This window comes from Eptesicus fuscus, chromosome 19 (assembly GCF_027574615.1).
Source record: "Eptesicus fuscus isolate TK198812 chromosome 19, DD_ASM_mEF_20220401, whole genome shotgun sequence".
In the NCBI taxonomy this organism is placed as follows: domain Eukaryota; kingdom Metazoa; phylum Chordata; class Mammalia; order Chiroptera; family Vespertilionidae; genus Eptesicus; species Eptesicus fuscus.
This window is the reverse complement of record NC_072491.1, coordinates 3,109,485-3,135,768: the sequence shown is the minus strand read 5'-3', so window position 1 is coordinate 3,135,768 and position 26,284 is coordinate 3,109,485.

The window sequence follows — 26,284 nt, the reverse complement described above, 5'->3', positions numbered from 1 at the left end:
TGGGGGGATGTGCTGGGGAGTCTCTCTCTTGCTGCTCACGTCAGTACCGTCTTTCTAGACGGAAGCTGCTGCCACTAGACATATCTGTTGTTTTTCCTTCCAGTCTTCGGGATCCTGCAGGGTTTCGTCTTCTGCCGTCTTCTCTTCCCTACATTTCAGAGGGAAGGGCAATGAGCATGTGCAAAGGCCCTGGGGTGCAAAAGGTCTTGTTGTGCTTGAAGAGTTAGAAGTGGCCTGTGAGACAAGCTGGTGAGAGGGCTCGTCTCAGCTGAGGTTGAGATGGAGGCAGCAGCCAGGTCAGGAAGGGCCTGAAGGTCATCGATACGAATGGCTTCCTCTGATTGGCTGAAAGTCTTTGAAGAGCGGGAAGCATGTGCAGAGGGCGGCACCGGTTCTATCTTCAGATGAGGACCCGGGGCCACATGTAGGATCAGTCATTAGCCTGTGAACCTGAGGATGGACATGGACTTCGTGCCCACTTAGTCCACCATGAGTCCCTGGAGCTAGAAGAATGTGGCATTATGAAAGGAATGCAGCAGATATTAATTAAATGCAGCAGGAATTAATTAAAGATTAAGGGAAAATCTGATAAGATTTAGGACTGATGGATGTAGCGCATGAAGGAGTCGGAGGGGTCAAGGGTAACCCTCACCTTCTTGCGTGGTGATTCCGGTGTTTATGGTGCCACCAATTGAGATGGGGGATTAGGCAGAAGGGCAAACCTCAGGGGGCAGGTAGGGATTGGGGATCGAACCTGCAACTGAGGTACGTGCCCTTGTCTGGGAATCGAACCTGTGACCCTTTGGTCCGTGGGCTGATGCCCTGACCACTGGGAAAACCTGGCCAGGGCTATCTCATTGTATTGACTAGGACATTGGGTGCTCAGAGTTGCTGAGACTTCTCCAAGGCCATACAGCTAGTAGCAGAGAAGCAGAACTGCTCCCCACCACCCACTGTGCTTTGGGGGCTGCTCACTGACGGAGCTCCCACCTCAGTGTGGGGCCGAAACACCACAGGACCCCCTTCCCCCTGCGCCCACACAAAAATCTGCCTGAAACCAAGGTGTACCCGATCCGTGGGAAGGTCACATTGACACGCATGATGACGAGAGACACAGTGCGTGCTTGCACGAGGCCCCGTCAGCCAGGTGCACAGGTGGAGAAGCAGGAATGCTGGAAGGGGAGTCGCAGGACCTGGAGCCCAGGCTTGTCTCTTCTCCTCGGAACTGCAATCCCCTGGGCTCAGCGTCCTGCCTGTTCGTTAGGAAAGCGCCCTGCCCGAGGGGCCAGGCGTGTGGGAGAGCGGGGTGACCGGTCAGGCTCGGTACACTCGAAAGCACTGAGGTAATTATCCTGGAGGCATCTGGTGCATAATTGCTCCTCTCCACGGGAGCAGTGTGGTGCGGCCCTGGCTCGGCTCTTCCCCCCGAGGGAACAGCAGTCATCGGGGGGCATTTGGTTTGGATGTCATCACACACAGGCATTGTGAGGTTCTGGCAGAAGAGGCCCCGCACCGTCTCTGTGTGTAGAGACAGAGATAAGATTATTTACACCCCTTTCCATTATTCACAGCCTCTTGGATGTAGTGCTAAATAATTCAGAGGCCATGCAGGCTCGGGGATTGATGGCGACGCTGATAGTTTTTGCAAGTGCAGCAGGCGGCAGCTGCAGGGAAGTCTGGACTCCCGCGGGAAGGCACCTGGGAACCTTGGCTGGGGACTGGACTGCTCAGGACCCCGGACAGCGGCCTCCCTGGTCTGAAATGACTCTAGATCTCAGGGGCGGGGCCTTGTCCTGGGGGAAAATGCCCACCTTCTCATCTAAAGCTCCACGAAGGCCACTCATGTTGGAATCACCCTGGCATCTGGCCCAGGCCAGTCCCATTCTAGGTGGCTGATGACTTAAAAAAAAAAGATCTTCCTTTCTTAGCTGCTTGTTGTCTGCACTCCAGCAGGTATGGAACAAGCAGAGCCCCCAGGAGTTCCCCACTTAGGAGCTGGTGGCCTGACTGGAGGGGAGGGGGCGAGGAGTGTAGAGGGAGGAAAAGAGAGACCCCAGAATTGAATCCAGAGAAGCAGGGAGCCAGGAGGCCAGAGGGGAGGGGTTCAGTAGGAAGTGCAGTTTGGCATTTGAGGAGGACATGTCCCGGGAAGTGACCACTGGGTTGTCCCCTGCACCACACCGAGGTAGCACATGGACTGGCCACACACCCATTTGCCGCTTCCCAGCACCATCCCCCCACCCCAGCCACTTAGCTGTTTGGCCTCCCACCCCTGCATTTGGCTCCTGGGCCTCCCCGAGCCCCTGCCCCCATCTTGGCTCTGCTGTCTCCCCGGGCCCTCCCCTAGCTTTCCAGCTGTCAGACTTCTCTGGCCCACAGAGCACTGGCCCTCGCTCCGCTTGACTCCAGGTTCGCTCTTGATTTCACAGCTGCTGCAGCTTCCCTGTCAGTCTCGGGTCCCACGGAATTGTCCAAGGCCAGGATGGCTCCTGGTTTCTGGGTTCAGATGGACGTCACAGGTGACCTCCCAAAGGGAGCTTTGGGCGAATCTTTGGTTACCATGCTGGGTTTTCAGTAATGAGGAGTGCCATCACCAGCGTGCTTAGGTAGCAAGTGAAAGACCCTAGCGATGGGACAGGGCCCCTGGCGGGGGCTCTCCGAATTTCCCTCCGGGGGAGCCGGGTCCCGGCTCTGTGGGGCATGTACTGGGAAGTGGCCAGGCTTCGGAGCCACAGGAATTTGAGCCCCGGGCAGAGGTGATATAGACACAAGGGAACAGCCTGGAGGTACAGGCCCAAGGGAATTAGACTGAGACAAGAAGTAGGTTTTGTCATTAGCACCAAGATCCCTCTGCGGCCTGACTGAGGGGGCTCTGTGAGGGAGCCTGCTGCTGCCTGGGATGTGAGGAGGACCAGGGAGAACGCACACTGCTTTGGACAGGTTGGACCTGAGGGCCTGGGTGGGGGGCTGGCCTTAGACAGGAGAAGGGAACCCCTTTCTGAGATGGGAAAGGAGGAGGGGCCTGCTGTCGGCGAGGGGGATGGCAGAGTCTCAGAGAGCAGCCCCCCAGGTGAGCGTGTTTGCGGGACAGGAAACGCTTGACGATGTGAGATCCCCGAGGAGCTGGGGGCACGCCTCCAGATGGGCCGCAGGGAAGCTAACAAGCTCCTCTGCTTCACACACTGAGGGGCTCCTACGACCGCTTAGACACGTGACCTGGACTGTCCGTCCCTTTCACGCCCAGGACACCCTGTGGAGACCGTCTCGCTCCTCTCCATTTTGCAGATGGGGAAATGGAGGCTCGGAGAGGTTCACTAGCACCACGGGGGTCCTGAGCCGAGAGTGGCTGAGGTGGGATGACAGCCCTCTCCTTTCCTGGTCCCGCTGTGCCCACCGCGAGGGAAGTGGGAGCAGCTTCTCTCAGCAGCACGCGGCCACCGCAGTTTATCATGAACCCCGTTTAACAACGTGGCCACACTTCTTTTCTTTTCTTTTTTTTTTTCTTCCACTCTATTTATTTAAAAAAATTTTTTTCAATTACAGCTGACATCCAGTATTATTTGTTTCAGGTGTTCAGCATTGTGGTCAGACCTTTATACACCTTACAGAGCTGTCCCCCCGTCAGTCTTGCACCCTGCGGACCCCATGCACAGTCACCTGCGTAATCGTACCGTCTCCCCTACGCTGTGCTTATATACCACCCCTGCTTGGTAACCTGGCCCCGCTTCTGAGCCGTAATAATCCTGGGAGTTAAAGAGCAGGCGTCACGTCCCGCTGGATGGCGTCCTACTGTTGTAATTTACCCCTTTCATCGGATCCTGATCTTCACAACGTCCATTACCCCGGGACAGGCCTCCTGTTGGAAGATGACAACGAAATGGGCCAGAGAGGCTCCGGGCCACACAAGAAGTTGGTCCCCGGTCGTGGCTGGGAATGGGTCCTCTTGGGCCTCACCCTGCTTCCTGCACATCACGGCGTTTACTGCACTCATGAGGGACCGACTGAAGGAGGGAGGCGTGACCCAGTGGCCGCGCGGTCCCCAGGCCGCTCCATGCTCGGGCCTTGCAGTGTGGTGCTGGGCCCATTGTCCCTCGCGGACACAGGACAGGGATGACTATGAGTCGAATGCCGACTCTGTGCCCGATGTGGGACAGACCTCATCTCGTTTAATCCTCAAAAATATAAAAACGGACTCAAATCCGGGAGGTAGGTCTTGCTAATATACCCACTTTCCAGACGAGGAAAGGCGTGTCTGATCCGCAGCAGCTCCTGGTCGTGTTGGAATCGAAAGCCTGACTTCTGTCCATGGCCTCTTGGTCCTTGCCACGCTCATTCCAGAATGCTCCCGAGCATGGGATAGAGGAGATCCGCTTTCTACAACCCGGGTGAGGGTGGGAAACGCCTCCCTCGGGGCTCTGAGAATGGTGCCACTGCTGACTGAGTCCTTGCTACGGGGACGGCAGTGGTAGATCTCATTGCATTTCTTTCCTGCTAGACTGTAGCTCCGATGAGGCAGGGACGAGGTTCATTTTGCTGACCGTGAATTCTGTGTGTCTGGGACGGATAAATCCCACTTTACAGCCGAGGGGCCTCCGTTCCCGAGATGTTAATAAAATGCGAAGTTGGGATTCAGACTCATTTCACTGCCCACTCTCTCCAAGATTTAGCGGCGGGCCAGTGTTGGTATTTGTGCAGGAGGAGGAAGAGGCGAAGGCTGGGAGTAAAGAATTGAATTAAGATGCCCCGGGAGACCTTTGTGTGAGCACACGTCTGAGGATCGCTCTAATAAGGTGACGAGGAGGAGGGCCCCCACCCACCGGCGCTGCGGAGCTGGTGGATGAGCGACCCAGGCCTGCGCGTGGGGAGGAGAGGAAGCCACCGAGTTGGGGTGTCCAGGGACGGGTGCTGGATGACGCCCACTGGCCCATCGCTCTCCATGGAGACTTGGGGCAGAAGGGGCTTGCTGGCAACTGTTCACCTATGGCCACACGGTGGAGTAAAGAGAGCCAGGAAGTTGGAGCCGAGAATCCAGCCCCCAATTCCAACCTGCTTTCTATTCTCTGTGCCATGCATGCTTAGTTATTGAGTCTTTTTTTGTTTTTAAATATATTTTTTTATTGATTCCATAGAGGAAGGGCCAGAGAGATAAAAACATCAGTGGTGAGAGAATCATTGATTGGCTTCCTCCTGCACGTCCCACACTGGGGATGGAGCCCGCATCCTGAGCATGTGCCCTGACTGGGACGCTCAACCACTGAGCCATGATGGCTGGCTGTTATTGAGTCTTTGAACCTGTTTTCTCAGCTCCAGCTTCGACTGTCCCTGGCTGCGATGTACCCTAGCCCTTCTCAGGTGGGCACAGTGAATACATTCACTGAGAGCTCGCTACGGGGACAGTTTGACTCATAACTTTGGGCCTCAGGTGCCCATTGGTCCCCTGGGGATTTGATCTTCACCGCACCAAGAACTCACTACTGTGCTCTGCTGGGCACGGCCTCCTGGGCGGCACCTGCCCGGTGCAGGGTGTGGCCCTGGGAGCCAGTGCCTCTCAGCTCTGCCCCTCCTGCTCTGTGACCTGGGCAGGTTTCTAAGGGCCTGTTGACTTGGCCTCCTGCAGGGTCTTCAAATGGGGATAGGAAGGGTATCTCCCGCAAAGGCCTAATATGAAGATTAAAGGAAAATTTAAATGCCAAGTTCTTACCCAAGTGTCTGGCGCATGGCAAGCACTCAGAACAGATCTTGGCTTCCTGAGCTCTGGGCTGTTTTAAGAATCAAATGAGAGAATGAGATGAAAGCCCTTGGCCTAAAACCGCAGGGGCTGGCCTCCTCCCCGTGTACCGTAGGACTCGGCACCAGGTGCACACGGTCTCCTAAAGGACTAGATTTTCACACCCGTGACCATGCGTTACTTGTTTTCTCTGCTCGTGAGGACAGTTCACTATCTTGTCTGTCTTGCAAACTCCTATTCATCCTTCAGGGTCTGTTAGTGTCACCTCCTCCAGGCAGCCCTTCTTGACTTGCCTGGCACCACTAGTTGTTCCGTCTTCCGCCTCCACAGCACTTGGTATAGACTTGCAGACTCACACACATTGCATCCTTCTGTGATGGGCTGATCTGGTGTGGGTTTCACCCCTCGGCTGTAAGCTCAGAAGACTCTGAGTGCCTTGAGTCTCACCAGTTAATCCTCCTCAACCTTGGACCCAGCACAGGGACTGGGACTTGGACAGTCTGAAATTCTCGATGCCTCAAATTGAAGATCTGTGACTCATAGGAGACAGGACGCCATTATGACACCTGAAACGGATTCAGGGGTGGGGAACGTCTGGCCCTCGGGCCGTGTAAGGCCCTCGAAATCATTTGGTCTGGCCCTGCCAACGCATTAAGGGTGAGTTAATTAAATGCTTGACCAAATACAGCAGGCTAATTTTTAAGGTGATAATTCTGTATGGCCCGCAAATGATGTTATAAGTATACAAATCGCCCTTGGCAGAAAAAAGGTTCCCCACCCCTGGGTTAGATAATGGTTTGCAGGCCTTAATGCGTAAATATAACGGGGCTTTCCATAGAGATTCAGGTCACTTGCTTTCTCATTTTTCCAAAAACCCTTTTGATAACGGAGGAAAACCCACCCCTGGGTTGTGTGCATACTAGTGTAGGTCATTATTTTCCCTCCAAGGACTTGTGTCCTGCCTTACCGATAGGCAGCGCCCATGGAATGCGAGAAGAACCTTCTCCCCCTTTGCTGGGAAGGGCCGCTGAGCAGTGACTTGTGCTTTATTTTCTCATGGCCTTGGAATTGGTAATTGCTTCAAGCTGGATTTTGGACTGCAGGTAACCCAGCTAGGGCCGGCAGCATGATTGTTTCTGTGTAACCTGGCGCCTCTTATTCTCCGTGGTGGTAAGCGCTTCTCTTGGCAATAGCGTATCTTTCTGGGGGAGAAAGGAAAGCCATTTTGGGGTATTCTCTGCTCGGCAGATAAGAAAAAGGTAACGCCTGAGGAAATACGCAGACAGTTGTGGGCGTTCTTGGACTAGTGCTTGAGACGTTTATGAATATGCAGATTCTTCAGTCTCTGAACCAGAGTGAAATCTCTCTGAACCTGTGAGTGAGCCCGTGTTTCTTCCTTCCCACGCTTCGAAGGCCAGGAAGCCAATTCTCGGTCTTGTGCCTTGTGCGCTGGCCCGATGCCTCCGCCTGGGTGGAGGGCGGAGACCGGGGAGTGCTGTTGGCTGGGTGGGTTTATGATCGTCCTTCCTCAGCCCACTGAGGAGGACCAGAGGAGACCTGGCCAGGTGCGTGGGAGAGCCCAGCACGGGTGACAGGACCCTCCATGCTCCGCACAGAACCTGTATCTTCACCTGGGAAGGGAGGAGAATAGGTTAGAACCAAAGGTGGTGAGCTGTCGGGCAGACGGCCAAATCCGGCTCTCAGAAATGTCTGGCCAACAGGTACCCAAACTAACTTAATTTGGGTAGTTGCCAGCATTTAAAACTCAGAACAGACTTCACATTTGTAGAGTTGAGTCTCAGCGGCAAGAAGATATTAACTGCAGGCTACATGGCTAGGAAATACTGGCGCTCGGCATCATTTCAAACCATGTCATACTTTCACTGCATCCCGATCATTCCCCTCCACGCTGGTCCTTGTGCTTCTTCCTTTACTAAGTTCTGAATCAACCCAGAACCGAGCTTCCGTGTCCCTTCTGCCAGATGCAGGGGTTGGAACTTATGGGCCCCTCCCAACCCTGCGACGCTGCGATTCAATTAAAGAACAAGGAGTCAGGGGATGGCATTAAAAAATAGAACTAGAAGCCGTAACTCCATCTGATTGCATTGCTTAAACAGGATCAGATAATTGGAACAGTTAGCTGCAGTATCAAGAAAATAGTTTTGCTTCCTCTTATATTGAATTTGCATTTTCTCTCTCTGTCCCCCCCTTGGAAGTTCATTTGGGCAGAGCAAACCCTGCGTCCTGATCAAACCCTTCTGTTCCAAGGCCCGGCTTTTGATTCGGAAGTAGTTCCGACACACCACCATTGATGAAGATAAGCGGGGATTACAGGAACAAAAGGCTCTCGCCTTGCTTGAGCGCCCAGCCAGCGGGAGACAAAAGGGGGATGACCAGAAAGGGAATTTGAACACATCCTCCTTTTAAAAATTAGTCACAAGATCCATTCTTTCTGCTCTCTTCTGGGGAAATTATTACCGGGCAGCCAGGAGGAGTCCTTTCTCTTTGTTTTCTTTGTCTGGTGCTGACAAAGCCAGGCTAGAGGAACCCAATTTGGGTGGTAACATCTGAAGCATCATAGAGGTGGTCCAACATACTTGTCTTCACTCCATCAGAGCCCATCGAGGGGTTGACCTTGGCCACTCAAGGTCATCGAGCTTTGTCACTGCTTGTTTGATCTGTGCTTATTGGCCTGGACGTCCTCTGTGAACATGAGCGTGTGGTTGTCTTTGACCTTCGTGCCTGACGCCTTCGTCCGCAGAGTTGGATGATTGGATAGTGGTTGCTGAGCTTGTTCTTCCCAGTGGAGCTCTTTATTTTATTATTTTAAAAATATATTTTTATTGATTTTTTTCTTTTTTTTTTTTTTTTTTTGAGAAAGAGGAAGAGAGAGAGAGAGAGAGAGAGAAGAGAGAGAGAGATAGAGAGAAACATCAATGAGTAAACATAATCAGTCAGCTGCCTCCGCATGCCCCCCACTGGGGATCGAGCCCACATCCCAGGCATGTGCCCTGACTGGGAATTGAACTGGCAGCCTCTTGGTTCATGGGTCGACGCTCGCCCAGCCGGTGGGTGGTGCCCTTTGGGTCTGGTGCCCACCGGCTGGCATGCGGGATGTGCGGGTGTGCCGTGGTTGTCGAGTGGACACCTTCCTGCTCTTCGGAGCCTTGGCGTTGGCTTCAGTGTGGGGAGGGGCAGCGGCTTCTGCCCTCACTTCCCACCATCTCGGTGAAAATGTCTTTTTCTTTTCAAAATGAGTAAAAGTAAATAAAATGTGAAAAATATGACTTGTGGCAGAAATTTTACAACATACTGAAAGTTATTTGAAGCTTGTAAGCATATCACCAGATAGAACCAGTGATAGGTAAGTACACACATTGGTGTGCGTATTTCCTTCCAGTTTTCCCTGCCTTGAATGTGTATATTCTGATGGATGCACAGGCACATACCTGGATTTTTATGTGACGTTTCTCCCACGTCATGTGTGCTCCCAGAGACGGCATTGATGGCCACCTCCTCCGTGGTGGCCCCGTGCTCCGGCCCTGCCAGTTACAAATGATCATACGCTATGGGTCCTCCCAGACTCCGAAAGTAGTCCTGCCCTGTGCTCCGGCCTTTGTCCTGCCTTAGCTGACTTGCCGTTTGTCACTGTTTTAGAGGATGCTGCCTGAATATCCTTGCATATCTATCTGGGCTCGCATCTCTGACCCTCTGAGCTGACAGGCGTTTCTCAAGACTTTTGAAGGATGGCTCCGAGTGTCCCATTCGCTCAAATCCCGGTCCTGACCACCTCCTTCACTCTGTCCTCTCCCCATGCTCCGCCCTCAGGGGAAGCCCCCCGCGATTCGGCCAGGTTTGCCGCTTGCATGACGTGGTCCCTCCCAGAGCACCTGGACCTTCCCCCCCAGTGTCCCCACGTCTCCGAGACAGTTCTGCCAGTTTAAGTCACCTATGCTGTCTTCCTGCCTTTGGGGCATATGTGGCATTTGTCTTAAGTCACATAATTGGTAAGAGGTGGAACCTGATGTACCAGCCACTTCACCTTCTAGCACATGTTGGGAGTTTGGAGGCAGAAAGGAGAAACTGTGGGTGTAAGTGATACCCTTTGGGCGAGGTGGCTGCGGGTTTGAGCTCAGAGCTGCCGTCTTTAGGAGAACTTTGGTCTCCGCCAGCCATGTGGCCTGAAGCCCGCATAGTGAGACCCAGGTCCTGGCTCCAGCTCTGCACTCAGGGGCTGTTCCTTTGCCCGGTCACCTAATTTCTTGGGCCTCAGTTTCCTCACATGTAACACAAAGGAGCATTCTAACCACCTGGGCCTGTTGTCTGTGTAAAATGGGTATTTTATGCCCTGGTTTGCCTCCAGTGCCCAGGGAAACAAACAAGTTTTTTTATTTATTAAAAATAATTTTTAAAAATTAATTTCAGAAAGAGGAAGGGAGAGGGAGAGAGGGATCGAAACATCAATGACGAGAGATGACCGGCTGCCTCCTGCACGCCCCCTGCTGGGAGATTGAGCCGGAAATCTGGGGCATGTGCCCTGCTGGGAATCGAACCGTGACCACCTGGTTCATAGGTGGATGCTCAACCACTGAGCCACACTGGCTGGGCTGCCTGGGCCTTTTGTAGTGAGGAGGAGTTTCCCAGGTGGAGGAAGGATGGGGTGGAGGAGGGAAGGAGAGCCTTGGTGTGGAGACCAGCACAGATAGAATATGAAGGTGGAAAAAAGTGTGGCATTTTGGGGGCACTGGTGAGATTTCTCCACAGCTGACAGGTAGGATATATGTGAGGGTGGAGGTGGTCGCCTGGGACCCAGGGCTACCTATCTGCAGTCCAGGGGTCCCCAGTGCCTGTGTGCCCCAGAATCACCTGGCCATCGTCTACAGAGGGGCGGTTCGGGGCCCCACCTAGACCCCAGGAACCCTAATTGCTGGGCTGGCACCTGGGCGTCCCGAGGTAGAAATTCTCCAGAGGAGGTTCAAGTGCAGAGGCAGGCCTGGAGTCAGCCATCAAGGTCAGCGACCTGTCCGGGCTCACAGGAGAGTGGCAGAGGCGGCTGCCGCACTCAGGTCCCCTGGGTGGTGATTAGGAGCCCTGAGGTCCAGCGCTTCCGGTCCCAGCTGCCCGTTGGGACCCACAGACTGTCACGCGTCCCGATTTTCTTGGAAAGGCAGCGACTTCCTCGTCTGCCTGGAGGTAAGGGCCGCGGCGGGGACGAGCATTGGCGTGCCCCCAGCCCCATCGGCTCCCTCGGTGGTGACAAATCCCTTCTGCTCGCTCCCCATTATTTCACTGTAAACGAGAAAGTAATAAAGGGAGGCTGCAGCTGCACTAATTAAATCAGCCATTACTAATCCCATCGATCCGGGAGAGAGAGCTGCGAGGGCGGCAGGGGACAGAGGCTTCTGATGCAGAGTCAGCCCAATGCGTTTCTGTCCCAATGTGGGGACCCCACCCCTCCCAGGAGGCTGCCCTGGAGCTGGGCACCAAACACCTCGTTGCCTTCTCAGGACGAAAGGCAGGAGGGGAGGGGAAAGGCCGCTGGAGCGGGAATCTCAGTCTTTATTCTGGACAGTGAACGGTGGGGGCTGAGCAGTCAGTGCCAAGGTGGCCCAGAGAAATGAGAGCATAAATAAATGAATGTAAAAGGGCTGCAGAGGCCCTGGGGCGGGGAGGATGGTCTCCATGGACAACCGAGGGACCCTGGTCAGCGGTGTCTCCTCCGTCCTTTCTGCATGGAGGCTCACTGCCCCAGGCAGGAGTCCCCCTTCCCAGCCGTGACCTTCAGTTTCACCTCCCCGGGGTGCCCATTCTGAAAGGGTTGCAAATTCCTCGAAGGCACCAGAAAGATCCCCACCCCTGGCCTTTATTCTTGCTACACCCCTGCTCCTCCTTCCGGAGTTTCTCAGAGTGGGGTCTGTGCACCAGAGCGTGGGACCAGCTTGGGGACTTTGCTACCAGTGCAGAAGCCAAACCCAGCACAGCCTGGGAGTCGTCCTCCGGGGCATGGAGCTCAGGGATTTCAGCAAACACGGCGGGCGATTCGGAGCAGCGCTGGGGTTTGAGAACCGCTGACCGCCCTGTTCTCTCTGCCTGCAGACACCTCTTCATCTCTCTCCTTACAGCTCCCGCGTGCTGACATATGGACAGGGCTCCCTGTTGCTTTAGGTTTAGAAAAGGCCAAAAGCATTTTTATTTGATGCGAGCCTGCTGTAAACTTCTGCCGAAAGAAGACGATGAATTGTAATGTCCACTTCAGAAGCCTCAAAAAATGCCAGCCACTAATAGACTTTATAGTACTCGGAGAACAAAACATCCAGCGAGGGAGGAAGAAGAATTTGTTTTAACCCGGGCCAGCCTGAGCCTGGCTGTACCTAACATGAATAAACAGTAAGAAGAATTTATGAGCTATCATTGCCTCTTGCCGTAGCCATATTTTATGACTTTCCAAAGTAAGCTGAACTATATTTTACAGACTTTGACAACCAGACAAACATAAGGATTTACGAATTGGGTGGGTAAAGACCGACTCTGTAATCAAAATAAGTTGACCGCGGAAGAGTCCTCGCCTTTCTGGGAGACGCCAGTTGTGCTTTCCGGTGGCCTGTCCCCCTCTTCGTGTTTGCCAGTGTTTCCTGCCTCATGAGTTTCACATCGCCAGTGGAGAGACCAGGCATCTCAAGGTCACAGCCTCCCTTGCAGCTAGGACTCAGAGCACCTGTCCTTTCCAGCGGTGCCGATCATTACCGCCTGCCCATCCAGGGCCACGCGATCCGAAAGTGAGCAGCAGGAGAAATCTCCCTCCTGCAGTGACCCATTTTGCTGCAGAAAGTGGTGGCAGAGGCACACAGGTTTGGGAGGGTCTTGGGAGCAGGTTAGGGTCCTGGTGCGGAAGTCCCTTTGCAGGAGAGGCCATGGGGTCCCAGCAGTGCACGGCTGTGGCCCATCCAAAGCCCTCCCGTGGTGGCGTCCTTCCCGGGCCCACTGAGGGTGTTGCTCCTGGAAGCCTGAGCCCCAGTGGGGCTCCCAGCTCCCTCTGCAGGTCTCTGAGCTGCCCTCCTCTCTGCTCGACTTTTTCCAGTGTCACCCTTAGCGCAATGTTCAAAGTCAGGAAATGCGCACTGATACATTCCTATCGCCCCAACCTGAGGACCTCCATCAAATTTCAGCAGTTGAACCACTGAGGTTCCTTAGAGCAAAAGGGAAAAACACTCCTCTCGGGTCCGGGATCCACTCTAAGACCACACTCTGTACGAAGTGGTCATACGTCTTTGGTCTCTTTCCACTGGAATGGTTCCTCAGTGTGTCTCTTCTGTCATGACCTTGACTGTTGTTAAGAGCAACGACAGGCATTTTATTTTGTAGAGGTGCCCAGGCTGGAGCCTCCTGGTGACTCTAGGCATGCCACGTGTTCTCAGCACGGAGGTGCCATTGCGTGCGTCCTCCTCGGAGCATCGCACCAGGAGGCACGTGGTGTTGGCCTCTCCCGTTCCTTGTGATGTTTCTTTGGTGACTGGTTAAGGGGGTGACGACCAGGTTTCTGTACTGTAGAGTTGCAGTTTTTCCAATTGTAACTATTATGCACCCCAATCCTTTGAATAGCTTTAAACAACTTCTTCCTTGCTCTGTCAGTCAGAGCCCTTCCCTTGCCAGCAGCCAAGAGCTCGGACAGCGCTCTCTCTCCACAAGGAGAGGAAAGGGAAACCACGGAGGACACTTCCTACTTTGGATCAATAGCGGGACATGGTTAAATCCTACTTGAGACCTTCATTTTAATTCAATTGATCAATGTGTTTGGAGCCAGAGGTTTGTTTGGCTCTGCTTCCTCACATAGTTTACAGGACAACATCGGAATAACAAAGCACCTCTGATCGGAGTGGTTTGCCTCACAGGCTCCCTTTAATTAAGAGCTGCTTCTCCTTCCGGAGGAAGGCTCCCCTTTCTGATGAGTCCTTGGCCTTGTCCAGGAGGGGCGAGGGCCACCCACAGCCACAGAGCCACGGCCCCCTCCTGGATGCTTTCCGACCACCTGTGGTGGACTGACCCCCTCCCCTCTCCTTGTGTTGCAGGGGGGATGCCTCAGGGCACCTGGCATTTACCTGTGGCCTCTGTGGCTGAGGGAATTGACCGCCTCACTTCGGCATGCTCGGCCAGGCACGGACCTCCCCTGCAGGGGCTGCTGGGCGGCTGCTTGTGCGTGGGAGAACCCGTGGAAGGAGGTAGGTGGCAGCACGTTGCGGGGGCTCCTGAAGGTAAGGCCTCAGAAAGTATGCGGGAGACTAGCTCTTTGCATGCGCATGCAGCGTGCTCTCCTCTGAACCTGTGAGGAGATTTACGCCAGGAAGTGGCCTGCGTGTGCCCAGCATCCCTTTGGCTGCGCTTGGAGGAAGGATGTGCAGGGGCAAGACTCGGGCAGGGAGCCCATGGTGCGGCTTCTGCTCTAGTCCAGGCACGAGAAGGGGAAGGGCGGAGAGAACGGAGGGCTATGGTAGAAGGTAATGACCATGTTGCAACTCATCAGCGGTCCGGTCTGTGCCCGGCTCTTACGTGCAGTGTTTCTGTCCTTGTAACAGTGTTGAACGGTGTGGCCAGCTCCGCCTTCCTCCTGCGGAACTGGAGGCTGCTGGGTTTGTCTGCAAACACAGAGGTAGGGGCAGCCAGTGCACGCGGCAGGGCCACCTTCCCTAAAGCCTCACACCCGACCCGGACGTGATCTGTGGCCTCACTTGTACCTCAGAAAACCCCGCCGTGGCCGTGATGGACTAGACACAGCCTTGCAGGCATGTGGGTGCTGGGCCAGCTCGCGGAAGGGCAAGGGTCACGTTGCAATTTAAATTCAGCTGCTACTGACGGAAAGGAGCTCCAGGGAGGAGGTCTGGGGTGTTCATACACAGGGGTGCAGCTGGGGTTGGGGATCCTGCTCCACGTCTGACCTGGTTGAGGGTGGGTTTTATGAAGGTGGCCCATCTGAAGTCGAGCGATCCCTGCAAATCCGGTGCTAGCCTGTGGGCTGGGATGGAACCGGGGGTTCTTGAATGTAGGAGCAGGGCAGGCTGAAACAAGAACCGAGAGCTAAGAGCCCACGCTCAGGCACCCGGAGGGGCATGCTTGCAGCCCATGTTCCACCTCACCCGGATGCTTTGCCTCCTGCACTGTAGGGCCTGGACCCGGGGCGGGCGGGGGAGGGGAGAAACCAATCACGGAGGAGGCGCTTGCTCTCAGGGTTGTGGGCCTGGCAGGCCTCACTCGGCGCAGGCCTGCTGGGCTGTCTCTGTGCAGAGGGCTCAGGAGTGGGCATTTAGTCTGGCCAGCTGGTGGAAGTTCTGTCACTCTACAAATCTCCCCCAAGCCTTTCTCACCATTTCCCACCCTGTTGCTCCTGTTTCCAACGTCAATAATATTTCAGGAAGCCTCACGTTCGACGCTTAACCTTGTGAGTTGGGCTGCTTGACCGAGTCCGGGGGGATCCACAGCGTATGATCATTTGTAACTCGGTGGAGGCAAAGTTGGAATCCCAAGGCCCGCGAGGCTGCTCGCCAGAGCCAGCACGGAGCTGTGAGCGAGCCCCGGTGGCCCCCCGCGCCCAGCCCAGCCGTGTGGCACCTCGGCGCTGTCACTTGGTGATTAAGCAGAGCTCCTGCCAGTTCTCCGTGTGCGTTCTGGGCCAGACCCCGTGTTACGTGCTCCGCAGGCCTGATCTCATCTATTCCTCACAAGAAACCTTGGGAAAATGGTGTCTGTGTCACTGAGAAAGGAACGCTCAGGGGTAGCAGGTAACTTTGATCCCAGGTGGCCAGTGGCAGAGCCGGGATCCAAACCCAGCTCTGTGTGGCTCCAAAGTCCACGCTTCATGTTGCCGGAGAGGGCGCGGCATCATTTCTTTCCAGGCCCACGGAGGTTCGTGGTTAGGCTGGCTGCCACAGGGTGTCCCAGAATCCCTTTCTTCAGCAAACATGGACGAGGCTCCCTCCTTGTGTGGGCGCTGGCCCTCCAGGAGTATTAGCACAGCAGCGAGCAGGTGGGCACCACAGCCCTGTCCTCACAGAGCTTTTTTATTACTATTTTTAAAAATCCTCACCTGAGGATATTTTTCCATTGATTTTTAGGGGGAGTGGGAGAGAGAGGGAAAGACAGAGAGAAACATCGATGTGAGAGAAACTCATCGATTGGTTGCCTCCTACACGAGCCCCCACCAGGGCCCGGGCTGAGGAGGAACCTGCAACCAAGGTACGTGCCCTTGACCGGAGTTAGACCCTTCAGTCCGTAGGCTGACTCTATCCACTGAGGCAAGCTGGCTAGGGCCTCACGGAGCTTTTGTTCAAGTGGGCGCCACAGGTAATAAATGTCGTAACAATAGACCTACTCCTCGTTGGGCAGTGACAGGCGCTCTGAGGCACATAAAGCCAAGGAAGAGAGGGGCATGCACGCAGGGCTGGTTGGGGGCAGTGGTTCAGTTTGAGAGGGACAGGGACCCCGCAGAGAAGGACACACACACGCCACGGCTCCCAGGTGAGGGGTGTGCCTTGCACTGGGCAGAATGTGCCAGAAAGAGGAATAGCAATGGTTAGGCCCCTGTGCAGGCCGTGCCTAGCGTGGCCAAGGACACCCCAGAGGCCAATGAGACTGACCAGGTGTGAGACTGAGAGGGGGGTGGCAGGAGGGGGCCAGCGGGGCCACAGGAACAACCACGAGAGGCCAGCAGGCCAGTCTCCGGGCTTGAGCTTCCGCCGAGGGGGACAGAACCACAAGGGGGCGGGTGTTAGGGAGGGTAGGTGTGCCGCAGGCCAGTGACTTGCTCTGGTCAAGTGGTTTGAATCCACGTGGAGAATCGGCTAAAGGGGCAGAGACAGCAGGGAACAGGTCCAGGTGGGAGCTCTGGCAGGCGCCACGGGGAGGAGGAGGCGGCCTGGACCTGCGGCCTGTGGGGTGATGAGACGTGGTCAGACTGGGTGTATATTGAAGGCAGAGCCATCAGACTTTGCTGAGCAGTTGGATGCAGGGTTCAATGCTGGGTTTATTTCAGAGACAGAAAATCTATTTATTCCAGAGACTTCTCACCTTTTTACTGTCCTTTATGCCATCTTAAGGGATTGTTGCAGGGCTAATGAGGGCACTTTAGGCATTTTGATGGGACTTGACTGCAAGTAGAGGAGGGACAGCTTGCCAGCACACTGCGGAGCTTAGCCAAGATCTGGCTCTAACCGCACAGATGTCTCAGTGCTTGTGAGGATCACCTGGTCTCAGACTTGGATCAGGGACAGGGACCGGGAAGATGCTGCTGGGATCTGAGAAACTGGAAGCAGTAGCTCCTCCCTGAGGAGGTGAGAAGCCAGGAGCCGCACTGGGAATGCGCTGAGGCGGCGGCGGCGGCCTTCTGTGCTGGGAAAACCGGGGACCCGCTGTGCCAAGAAGAAGGTGCCGTGGAGGGGGGGGGGGCATCTTGGCAGCACAGCCCCGCAGATGGCTGGGTGTCGGAGCAGCAGATTTAAGAAGAGTCGTGTTCGGGTGCTTCCGATCAGTGAGGGCAGCGCTGGGGGCTCAGACCCCCTGCTCTGCAGCCAGGCTGCCAGGAGGAAGCTTTTCTGGGTGGGGGCCATGGCTGTCAGTCTGCTGAGGGTGCCAGCACTTGGAGGGGTCCAGTGTGTGCAGGAACGGGGTTCTCCTCGGACACCCACTGTTTGCTATCGTATTTCCAAACCGGCCGGGCTTTTCATTTCGTCTCTGGTCACAGTGGAACGTTCTCTGTCCCAAGATTTTGAGTTAGAAACCCTCATTTCAAATCCCTGCTCTGCCTCCTTGCAGCCAAGGGACCTTGGCCTAACCGCACTCTTTTTAAACCCCTGCTTTTCCATCTGCACAATGGCTTGTAGGACATGTCACGGATCGCCCTTCTTTGATGCTCCTTCCTGCAGGAGGATCATACTTGTGACCGTGTGATTTGCTCTGGCCAGTGCAATGTGTGCAAAAGTGACATTTGACACTCGGGGTAAAAGCTTTACAGAGTCCCTGCCACGTTTTCTTTCCCTTGTGTCTCACTGTGGAAGCATGGGTCTCGTCGGAGCCTCCGTCAGCCCGGCCTCCTGAGGAATGACAGTGTGCAGGGCCCCCGTCCACCTGTGATGAGTACACTAGCAGAAGAATGAGTGGGAGACACACTGTTACACCTGCAGCGATTCCCGTGCTGCTTGTTACCGTGGCATTGCCTAGCCTGTGCTGACTGACACTCATGGAAACGATAGTCTCTTTGCATGTATATTGCACAGGATTGTCGGGAGGACTGGGTGTAATTCTTCTCTCTCTCTGGAACTTTCTATTCCTTCTCCACTCCAGGTGGACTCTTATGACTCTCTGGGTGTTAGCAGAAATATGGCCCCCTCCGCGAGGTCCTTCCTGACCCCCTCAATCAGTTAGCTCCTTCTGCATGCACAGTGCCAGGCACGGAGTTAGAGCTCAAAGACCAGTGCTAGGACCAGCACAGCGCGCCTGGCAGGGTAATGACAGCCTTCCCTTCTTGTATCACCAAAGATGCCTTTACAGTGCGTCACTTCTTCCCCCAGGGGCTCCATATTTGGAAATATTTCTGTCTGCCAGACAAAGTGCGTTTATTACAAAGCAGTTCATTTGACCATTTCTTATTACTGAGAGGCACGTGGAGCTGCTGATAAGAGCTTCTGATCAGCGGGAGATAATCCCCGTGACCACATCAGTGGATACGGTCCGGCCCCAGGCAGAGCAAACAGCTGTTGGCATTTGTGCAGCTTTGCAGAATCCTCAGCTAACAGTTGCTTCAACCAAAAGGACATGGGATGTTGATTTACCCAGAGATTCCCAGGGGAGTCCTTTCTGGGGCTGGTCAGGCAGCTCAACCGTGTCACCAAGGGCTCTGTTCCCTCAGCCTCTCACCTCCGCCATTCACAGCCTTCATCTTGCCACGCCCTCCGCAGCTGCTTGGGAACCAGGGGTGCCCTTGAGGCAGGGGGTGGGGCAGGGTGAACAAGCTCTCCTCTCCTGGCTGTCGCCATCCCCAGGACACCAAACCTTCCTCAGAAAGTCCTCCTAGGACTTTGCTTTTGGTTTCCTTCATCAGATCTGGATTCCATGGCCACCCCTAGCTGCAAGGGATTCTGGGAAAGTGAGTATCTGGCAAAGGATCCTAGCAGTCATCCTGGGCCATCCCGTCCTCTCTGGCCTGTGTCAGCATCCACCTGCAACCAGTCTCTCGTCAACCAGTCTTTACTGGAAAATACTTCCTTTTGTTTTGGAAGGGCTTAGGAGAAAGTCTGCAAATGGGAAAGTCCAAGCACACCCAGGAGGTGTTTCAGGCATGGGCACCAGGAAGTGCCCGTTCTGGAGGCTGCACAGCAGTCACATGAGTCCTGCCCGGGGCACCAGGAGTCCACCAGCAACGTGCTGTGTGCCCTTGGGCGAGTTACTTTCCTTCTCTGGCCCCCTGCCAGCCTCTGTGCAGTAGATGGCTAGCTGAGAAGAGTCCTCAGCTCCCTTCCTGGTTGGACATGGAAGACTCTGAAGTTGGCAGAAGTTTGCCCGCCAGGACCCACAGCCGAGCAGACAGAGCCACAATCCGCCCTCGTGTTTTCCTCTGAATGGAGAGAGGAATGTTCACGCTCATCCTGCTGGCAGAGCCCTGTACCCACACCGATGGGTGTCAGTTCTGGCATTTATTAGAGTGCCAGTAAATCTGGAAAACAATAAATATCTCATTACTCTCCTGATGAGGTGTCTTTAAGAGCTATTTCAAAATGCCTGCCATTGCTGGGCTGGATTTATGGCAGGGACTCGCTTTAATCTGGAAATCCTTCATCTTTTGCAAGCGTCTTGTTGGGCCCTAATCAGAGTCCTGCAAATCCCTAGAGCAACTGGAGAGCAAGCCAAGGGGGTACCCCGGCTGGTGCGTCCCTCCTCCGGGCAGGTTTCCTGACCTGTGGTTGTTCGTTGAAATGATACCGTTGCTCTCAGACAGGCCTGGCTTATCCCATTTCCTCTTCTATCCCAGGCTGGCTGGGCCATCTTGGTCAAACAGACTCAACTTCTCTGAGCCTCAGTGTCCTCGCCTGTAAAATGGGCAGGGTGGCTTCTTTGCAGAGTTAAGGTTAAGAGGCAGTGAGTTGACAGACGTACAGCGGCTGTCTGGAGGCCTGGAATAGCGCAGGGGCTCAGAGAGCAGGGACCTGCTAAGAAAACGGTCTGAAGGCAGACTCGGAGCCCCTCCTCAGAAAGCCCCGGAGGCGGTGCCGGGGCTGGAAGTCAGGGCCCGTTCTGTTAGCACCGAATTAACAGCCAGGCAGGGGAAAGATGGAACAATTAAATATTTAAACCAAACATTTAATTTTTAAACACGAACATTCTTTTTATAACTCGGACTGCACTTCAAGGCCGTTGGAAAGTTCCCCGAGCCTCTGCCGTCCGCCGCCTTCAGGGTACCGGCCACGGCACGCTGCTAACCTTGGATGCCTCTGAACTTGGCGGGGTCGTGCATTTGCCTCATTCAGAAGACGGCACCTTTGTGTCCGAATGAAGATGTTACTGACAAAGTCTGTGAAGGAAGAGGACCAAATCCCTGTGTAATAAAAATGAGACGAAATCTGAAAGGAAGGAGATTATTTCATGTGACTCCCTCGATTCACTTGCTCCTTCAGACGCGTCTCCAGGCTTTTTACGTGTCACCGCTTTTAAGCTGCACGAAAAGCTGGGCAAGGTTCCCATTGCGTCCTTAGGAGCTGCGGGGGGGCTGACAAGTGACCCCGGGTCGCACGTGGGATCGTGGACATGGATGCTATGCCTCTCTGGTGTCCATACCCTCTTCTTCCTGCAAGGGCGTCTCATTTCTGCTCGGAGACCCACCGTCTCCGCCCCGTCCTTGTTGCTGTCGTGTGAGGAATCGAGTCCACCTGCAATTCCTGTGTGTCCTGTCTCCTGACAGTGTCTCTCTGAGTGGCCACAATGACGGGTCCAGGAAGAGACATGTGAACCAACAGATGCCCCGTCGATGCATCGAGGTGTCACTGGGAGCCCGGATGTTGATGCTGCCTTTGGCCTCTCGCCACCAGGAAGGGAGAGCCTGCCAAGGGGGAGGCTGGTGGAAGCTCGGAGAAAGAGAGTACAGCTAGTCTAGTTGGCTCTCTGGGCACATCCCTTCCCCTTTAAGAAAAGAGGTTTCTCTCCTCTCGATGACTTCTTATTTATTCATGTATTACTTTCCCCACTTAATGAATGCAGCCAGCTTCGGTGGCGCACCAGCTATGTCTGGGGCGCTCTGCTGTAGCCACGTGTGCCTAATCTGCCCGGTCTCACCAGCCTCAGACTACAAAACACTACAACGCTCTCCCTGTATCGCCGAGTTACTGCCTGAGCTCCTCAGCCTTCCCCCTGGGGCGGGGGTCTCAGCCAGGGACCCACAAGCCGGTGCCTCTCCAGGGCCCAGAGCTCCTGGAGGCTCATCAGCCCAGACCCCCACCCTGGCCCCAGGTAGGGAGGGGGCGCCTCTGTTTCCTCTGTGACCCCATCTGGCAGAGTTTCACAAAGCTTGGTGCCAAAGCTTGGGCAAGCCAAAGGCCCCAGTTCCTCCCCTCCCATGAACTCACTGTGTGACCTCAAGCACATTCCCTAAGCTCCCTGTGCCCTGGGCCCCCAGCGGGAAGTGAGAGTGGTGCAGGCAGAGCCCTCGGCAGCCCTGCCATGCTGCAGCCCTGGGCTGTGTGCAGGAGCAGAGCCATCCTCCCTCACCCCCTGCCTGTGCCCGCTGGTCTGTGTGTGCCCTGGACGGGGCGGGGCGGGGAGAGGCAGGCTCACCAGGAGAGCACAGAGGGTCACAGACAGCCAAGGTGGCGGCCCCCTCACCCTGCCAGCAGTGTTCCAGGCGGTTCAGTGCGGCCACTGGAGCCTCCCGCCCAGAGCTGACCAGCTGCACATATTCAGCTCGGGCCCTGGAGGAAGGCATGGCCACCAATCACCGCGGCCGTTGGCGGTGGCTCTGAGGGAAGCCGAGGGTGAAATGTCACCCGTGTCAACATTCTCAGTTGGCATCTGTAATGACCACGAAGCAAACGCCTGGGGCCCCTGTCCCTGCGTGTTTAAAGGTGACCTGTTTATTTATGAGGCCGTGGAGCTCTTTACCTTTGGAACGCTTTGATGGGCTGAGCCTGCCAACTGTGGCTCCGGAAGCGTCCGAGGAAGTAATCATTTGTCCAAAGAACGAATGTCCCTGATGGATGATTACGGTGTGCTTGCTCGGTGCCAGGCATCCGTTTACACGTGTCTCCCCTTCACAGTGACCCTACGAGGTGGGTCCGCTTTGTCCTCCTTTTATATATGAGGACCCTGGAATTCATGGAGATGAAGTAGTTTGTACAGGTCACCCAGCTACTGAGTGACCATACTGTGTTCGCTCAGGATCCAGAGTCCAAGCTTTGGACACAATGCTGTGTGTCTTCATCAAAACCCTGAATATGCAGCTGCCTAAAGATAGGTGATCATATAGCTTATCAGCCCTATAGGTAGGTGATCATATAGCTTATCATCCCTGTAGATAGGTGATCATATAGCTTATCAGCCCTGGATGAGACTGTTGTGCCTAAAATGAAGCAGCGTGCTTGGGAAAGATGGTGGTGTTAGGTCGAGGCATGGGGGAAAGACCACAGCCATGCAAGCATCCGCAAGGTAGATGGTGACAAAGATAACTGGCGCCTTCCCAGGCCCCTGCCTGAGGCAGGAATTCCACACCTCTCATGCCCTCCACCCTCCCCTCACTAAACAGCTGTATAAAGGAAGTACCTAAGCCCCCGTTTTGGCGAGAACTCCCCTGGCCCACTCTCGGACCGGTGAGTTTCGCCTGGAAGCGCAAGATTAAAACCTCCCCCCCTTTCCATGGCCTGGACTCTGTGTCTTGTTTCCTGCGTCGCAAACCTTTCAGGTGGGTCTACCTCCCATCTCCACCCCAGGCTTCAGTTTCCTGGAGTCCACCTCTCTGACGTGACAGTCGTGTTGGCCTTAAGTGACGAGACTATTCCCAGCCCTGGGCTCGGGGTCATTATTGCCTGTCCTGGGAAACGCCACGCCGTGGCCCTGGAGGGTGTGGCCAGGGCCTGGAGCGCCCTGCGCCCCTCAGGAGAGAAGAGAGGAAAGCCCCGTTCCTTCCTGCCCCCTCCTGTGAGCAGGGAACCAGGAGGTGTCCGACCTCTGTTCACGGGACCAGAGAACTTGAATCTTTTATTAACCACTGTCGTTCCTGACGACACTCCGAGGTGAGCTCAGTGAGCACCGGCGCTTCTGGCGAGCTGGGCTGCTAGGTGGCCCCGCCGACCCTCCTGGAGCCGTGCCTCCAACCCCGCGGGGCGGCCGGGCTTCCTCCCTGGGCAGGAAAAGCACCGTGGTGCACGGAGCAGGTGCTGTGATGGGGCCAGGAGTCAGACCCGGCCGCCTGCCCCCAGCCTCCGCTCTTTCCTCTCAGGAGCCTGGGGCCTGGGGAGGGGCTTTGAGTCTTCGAATGGCTGCCCTGGGACTTCCGGGTCATCTTGGTGTGCTCGCTCCAGCCTCCTCAGCACCGTCTGCCTGAGCAGTGGGCGCTGGCAAAGCCATTTCAGAAGAGCTGTCATTGATTTTCAGAATGATGCTGGGAACGATGTGTAAAATGGCCTGAAAGCCGGAGAAATCTGGGTCACCTTAGTAATAGAGAGGGGCCAGGTGATTTGCTGCGAGGCTCTCAACTCCCAAACGTTTAATGAATTCAGGCCCGCAGCCAGGGAAGGGCAAACAGCCCGCTCCGCGCGCCTCCCCTTTGCTTTCCCATCTTGCCGAGCCTTCTACTCAGAGAACAGTCACTTCTCCCTCCGTCAGGTGGGCTGGAGGTGAGCGTGGGAGGAATGACTGGAAGATTTCTCGCCACATGTTGTCCTACCTTCAGTGTCCTCTGTCACCCGTACCCTCTGTGAGACTCTCCGACCCTTCCTGGCCGAAGGAAGCTTGCAGAAACTCGCTGCTCCGCTGTGCAGGGGCAGCCCCTGGGATAGGGCTGCTGAGGGCTAGGTCAGCTTTGTAATGTGCCACCCAAACAGGACCCCTTGAAAACGAAAGAGGGCACTACTACTAATGATACCAGGACACAGGTAGAAGCCAGGACTGTCCCGGACAGAGCTGGACACCCGGTCACCCTATTCATGGTGGCTTTCCATGGGGCCAGAGTGGAGGTACCCCATCAAGCAGCAGGAACACACACTCAGACTCAAAACGAGCTCCACAGGGATGGATGGGAGAGGACGTGGAGCCAGTCCTCGTGCCTAGTTAGCCACGTGGCAAGTCATGTATCCCCTATGGACCTCAGTTTCTTCATCTGTAAAAGGGGGCGATGCTGGCAGGCGTGGCTCAGTTGTTTGAGCGTCGTTCCATGCACCAAAAGGTCGCCACTTCCATTCCTGGTCAGGGCACATGCCTCGGTTGCCAGCTCAGTCCCCGTTCGGGGTACATGTGGGAGGCAATCAAGCGATGTTTCTCTCATATCGGTCGATGTTCCTCTTTCTCTCTCCCTTTCTCTCTAAAATCAATAAAAACATTTAAAAAATCTTAGAAAAAAACCGGGGGTTATGATAATCCCCACATTCAGGGTAGTTGTCAGGATGAGGAGAGAGGAGCTAAAAAAGATTTTGCGGGTATAGTTACTCTCCGAATAGTCAGTTCCACCCTGAAATCCTCTCTGATAAACCTTACTGCTCTTTCTACTCTCCGTTCATTGCTTCAGCACTTCCTTCTGGACTCGAGTCGAGGATGTGAATACACACTGGCTCAGACCTTTCCCTGCTCAACTCTCCTATTTTGGGCTTCAGTAATAACCCCACACATGTGCTAACCCCTTCTTACATTTGTAGCATCTTAAACCCTATTATTCCGGTGCCACTTAATAGCTGCATGACTTTCCAGAAGTTGCTTAATCCCCGTGTTTCAGTTTCCTCGCCGTGGAGCTAGCAGAAGTACCACCACACAGGGCGAGGTGAGGGGGTGCATGTGGAGCTTCCCACAGCGCCTGCCACGGGCTCCGCCCTCCGGACACTGTAGCTATAATGGTTGTTGTGAAATGGATGTTCTCATCTTGAAGGTGCTTACCCCGTGGCTCCCAGCCCCCCCAGCAAGCCACCAGGTATCCTGGGGTCCCCAAGGTGAGAAGGATCGTGCTCCGCCATGCCCACGCCCCATCCAAGCCCTAGCTATTTGCGTTCCTCACCAGGAAACGTGCCACTAGAGCAAGTGGCAGAGCAATGTCTGTGAAGTCTGCTGCCTTCTCACAAGACTGCATCTCGGTGAGGCACCGCGTTTTCAAACAGAGGAAGCGGAGTTATGAAGGACGTGACATTGGAGGACCGGGTGGGACCTCACAGGAGAGATTTTGTCACCAGCCTTTGGGGGGTAGGGGTTGTTATTATTTGGATGCCAAGGCTCAGCAGAGGGAACCCATTTGGCTGGTTAATTACCCTTGAAAGAGTAAGGTCACAGGAGGGCATGGCTGACAAAGTCCATTGAGCCTGCTGGACAGAGGCCAAGTCCGATTCCCATTGACCTCCTCGTCCTCCTCGGGAGGCAGCAGTGGCTACCGAGGGGTGGGCACCACTCAAGCCTTCTGATGCCTCACGGGAGGCTGGGCTAATGGGTAGGGCTCTGAGCTTAGAGTTAGGGGACCTTGATGCTAATCATTCCTTTTCTCAGTTTGGGGCTTTGAGGAAGTCCATTTCTATCTCTCAATCTTAGCCTTCTCTCTTAAAAATGAGGGGTTCACCTTAAATGATGCCGGGGTGCCCTAATTGATGCAATGCTCCTTGGATATTGATTTGGGGAGTCAGAAGCAGCTCATTATCAACCACACATCAGGATTTATCTCTTAAAAATCTGGCAAGAAACAATATTGACCATGTGTTGAAAATCGTGGAAGATGGGTACATGGGGGTCCATCGTGCCTTTTGCTTTATTTTACATGTTTTAAATGTTCTCTAATAAAGAAAGCCTTAAGAATCTGCTAAGACCTTTTTAAGTTCATGGCAAGAATGATCAGATCTAATTGCTTTGTGAATGACCAGACTTTCTCCTGCATCCACTCTGGCAGAACAGCATGTGCCTTAAGGAAAGCCCACTGGAAAAAACCCGTATCATCCACTTACTATTGTCTGGGAGGCTCCCAGCACCTTCTTGTTCAGGAGGGAGCGTGGGAGAGTGGGAAATACTGCCTTTGTTCTCTTAGACAGGCCTGGGTTTTACCTGTACAATGGTGCTCATCGTACTCACTCGGTGAGTCTCCTCCTGAAAGAGCTGGAAGCGCATGCCATGGTGTCAGCCGAGCATTGACTTTGGTATCAAAGAGATTTGGGTTCCAACCCCAGATCCGAGACGGCCTTCCTGGTCTCTGCAGTGTGGGCGGGAATGCGCTTCTGCGAGCCCCACGGGAAGTGTCTGTCACCGGACTGAGAGCAGTGCTCGCTGTTGGCTTCCTCTCTCCTCCCCTGGAATGGGAGGCTCCGAGGAGTCAGATTTTCTTTTGTGTCAGGTGACTTGTGCCATTAC